This window comes from Glycine soja, chromosome 10 (assembly GCF_004193775.1).
Source record: "Glycine soja cultivar W05 chromosome 10, ASM419377v2, whole genome shotgun sequence".
In the NCBI taxonomy this organism is placed as follows: domain Eukaryota; kingdom Viridiplantae; phylum Streptophyta; class Magnoliopsida; order Fabales; family Fabaceae; genus Glycine; species Glycine soja.
Genome location: NC_041011.1, coordinates 26,762,170 through 26,766,222, shown reverse-complemented (window position 1 = coordinate 26,766,222; position 4,053 = coordinate 26,762,170). Strand labels below are relative to the sequence as shown.

Genomic DNA, 4,053 nt, shown 5'->3' with positions numbered 1-4,053 from the left:
CCCTCATGCCATGTCACTCCTTTGTGGAGTGACCATTTCGTTTGCTTGGATTTTTTAGACTAAAATATACTTTTCGTCTTTATAAATATCGAAATATTTGATATCCGTCCTTGAAAATTTTTGTTTTCTTTTTCATTTTTGCAAAAGTTAAATATTACTTTTTGGTTAAAACGTATGTTTCGGTAAATTTCAACCTACGTCTTACTCCCTGATTTGTTGTATTAGAGCTACTCTCCTTATGATTTTGGGGGTTACTCCCCCCCTCCCCCCTCCCCCCCTAAACAAATTATAGAAAAATCGTCACAAATTTTAGAACCCATCTTCCAGACTTTAATTTCAACCATCATAGTCGTACAAAACCTGCAATTCAAGACAAAACAAATCAAAAGCCTTTCGTTCCCTTTCCAATTCATAATCCAATACCAACACATCGCCAAGAACAATAATAATCAAAACCATTTTTTATTCTTGACGCTACCATGTGGGTTTTACTCTTATGCAAAACTGTGACAGAGAATGGGTGATGAGGTTGGACGGGGATGGGATGGGACCGTCGAAACGGTTGCATTTAAGGCTGAGGCTGTGGAGCTGGGTGAGGGAGGTGAGGTGGAGAATGGAGTTGGTGAGGTTGAGGTCTTCAAGGATGAGGCAGGAAACATGGTGGTGGTTGTGATTGTAGAAGTGGGAGACATTGTGTCGGGGTTGTTGGCGGTGCAGCGGACAACATGTGAGTGATTTTTTACTTCTAAGTTGTTTCCTGTGCTTTTTGGTTGGGTTTTGTTGCAAAATTCCTAGTTGCATGATAGGGTTGCTTTTTGGTTGGCTTCTTAGGTTTCATCTCCCTTAAGGTGTTGGTGTTGGCTAATGGTACTGTGTGTGTTTGTGATTTAATGGAGTTTGAAGAAGATGGAGAAGGAGGTTCAAAAATTTGTGATAACCCAAAAATTATTTCTAAGTTTAAATGAAAAATCTTAAGTTCAGATTTACCTAAACCTACATTAAAAAATGACAAATTTAAATTTTGTAAGAAGAAAAATTAGATAAAATATATTACAGAAACAGATTTCAAATATTTTGATATTTATATGGATGAAAAACTTATTTTAATCAATTTTTTTTATAAAGGTTGTTTCTTTGGAGGAGAGGAATGGAAAGACCTTATATCTATTTTTAAGTTCACCATATTTGTTTTTGATAAAGGTTATGTCTTTTGTTTTGATAACAAAGAATGCTAGGAATGGAAAGAACTTAGACCTCAGATGTCTTTTGGTTTTGATAAAAGTCTGTATTTTGACAAATTTTCAAAGTTCGTCAAATCTTTTTTTTTTCTTTAATTGATAAAAAGAGTCCTTTAGATTTATTCTTCACTAGGTTTTGTTTATTAGATGTGGTTTTTTTTTTTTTCTGTTTAACTGATTACGGGGTTTTTAAAACTATTATAAATTATAATTTCAAATTTGAAATGAATAATGGCGATTTTTAAGCAACAAGTTTTTTAAATTTTTTTTAACTACTATGTCATGGCTCAACTAGGATATCATAATGACAAGAACCAAAATCAAAATTTTTAATATATCAAAGATAAAAAAAAACTACGGATTTTTTTACCAAGAAATAAAAATAAAATTCAATTATTTTTCAAATAACAAGCCTTTTATCATTTATGTATTATTTGACTCCTCTTTCTAACTATCTAGTATTTGTCTCTTCTATTTTATTTATGTTCTTTTTGTCTATGCTATTTTAGGAATAACATCTAAAATAACAATAATAATATCAATAAAATTTGAATTATTGAACTTCATTTCTTGGATTATGAATAACGAATTGAATTCTGAAATGTAAATTCTAAAAATATGTAAACAAAATGAATCTTAAAATTAAAATTGTGGAAGTATGTTTTTAGAAACTGATGGAATATAAATTCAATATTTTATTTATTTTTTATTTTACATTTCTGAAATTTAAGTTTTGAAAAATGAAATGACACGCCCAAGATAAGGGAATTATTGAATGAATAAAAAAACTGGGAATCATGTGAATAGCATAAAGCAATTGCTATATATAAAATGATTTTTGCCAATTATTGGTCCCGTCACTATAGAGAGATGAAACAAATAAAGTAGTATTTATAAAACAAAGACTTGGCCTAGCCCAATATTCACGAACCATGAAAAGGATCCGATGGATATAGCTCTTTTTAGCAATTTATTGTACTAACCAAATAAATAAAAGATAGAAAGTAAAACTATAAAAATAACAAAATATATAGAAAGAAGAGTTTGACTTTTATATATTGTTAGTACAAATATTTTAGCATTGTTCATCATAAATTAATGTAGGTACGTATGACTTTTGAAGTAGTGAGTATAAAAGTTAATTATTTATATCATACATGACCATGTATAATTTGGATGACAGTATAATTTTTTAAATTATTAATGTATTTAATTTAATTCATATAAAGAAAAAGGACCAAATAATGTCAGTAGAGTGTAAATTGAGGAGGGAAGAAGAGGGAGAAAGAGAGTGAAGACGACAATCGTAGAAGCCATAAAATCATTAGAAACAAATAATAATCTTGACTAAGATCTAGGAAAATAGGAAAAATTGCTTCACTACTAGAATTTAGCTTATTACATGAAAATTTTACTACGGATTTTGCAAAATAAAAAACAATTTCTTCCAGACTTTCTTGTGGATTTAAATTTGGATTGCAAAATAAAAAAGAATTTGCTTCACTACTAGAATTTAGCTTATTACAAAAGAAACTGCCAATTTTTAAATTGGCAAGAATGTTTCCTAAAAAATCGGCATTAAACTTTCCTACCAATTTTAAAATTCATAGTTTACTTTTCCGGCAGATCAGATTTAAATCCATAGGAAATTACACGATTTTTTTATTGTGAATTGTAAAAAATAATAATAAATAGTTTTAAAATTTTCTAAAATATTTGTATAAATTTATTTTATAATATCTTGAAATTTTTATTTTTTTCATCAAACTATAATAAAATATAAATAATAAATTATATTATAATGTTTTGGTTTATCTTATAAATACTCGTCCCCTAATAAGTTTTTCTGGTTTCATCCCTGATAGGAAGAGTGTGAGCTATCCAGAGGACCAAGAAAAGAGTTGGGTTATTGAGAGCATACAGTATGCAATTGCAGAGATGCTTACCAAGGAGTTTTATAGTTGGAATAAAAGCAGGACCATTCATAAGCTAATCCAAACAGGGCCATGTCACCTACAATATTTGTTTCTATTCTTGTTTACTTTGAATTGTTGTTGCAGTTACGTTGTTTAAAATTATATATATGCTGCTAAATTCCAGCCTCACCTTTTGTTTTACCGAACTCTCGGGTCAATAATTAATGATAAATTAAGGACAAAAGAAATTGTTCCATTCATCGAATTTCTTACTTTTTTTCTCAACCCTACATAATAAGTATGAAATAATACAATACAGTTAATTTAATGGATCAGAACAGATATTCATTTTTTACACCTATTTCCCACACCAAATATCCTCTCTACTATGTAAATTATAAAAAGAATGATGAATTTGTCGCACTTTTTTTTTCAGTTTCTAGGACTAAAATTTGAATTTCTATCGTTTGGGAATGAATTTACCAGTTCTCTATACAATCAAAGATGAAAGTGACTATTTATCCTTTAAATAATGTTTTACTACCATAATGTCAAGGTATTTTAGCTCACCAATGTGACACCCTCTACCCCTCACATATATACTGATAAAGGAATAAAAATCCAAATATTAATTAATAGTATTTTTTTTTTACATTTGTAAATACAAGTTTTTCAAAGGGATAAAAGGCTTACATTCACTTTCTTGTACATCATATTCAAACTTGTCCAAATAAATAATAAAGTTATCTCGGTTTAAGCAAGACCATCTAAGACTTCATACAATTAATATAAAACCCTATACCCCAATGCCACATCCTATCAGAGCGTTGTGTCTCGACGTCCTTCAGCACAAGGTTCCTTAAATCAATTCACCTAGTCGTCTGCTCCCCCAAACACAA

At 29.4% G+C, this 4,053-nt stretch overlaps 1 long non-coding RNA gene across 1 annotated transcript; it reads left to right on the top strand.

Annotated features, from left to right (window-relative positions):
- The first annotated feature begins 524 nt into the window (after positions 1 to 524).
- Positions 525 to 3,411, top strand: LOC114370646. The gene is made up of 2 exons (XR_003657892.1): positions 525 to 727; positions 3,104 to 3,411. It is a non-coding gene; the product is annotated as an uncharacterized LOC114370646 (long non-coding RNA).
- The last annotated feature ends 642 nt before the right edge of the window (positions 3,412 to 4,053 follow it).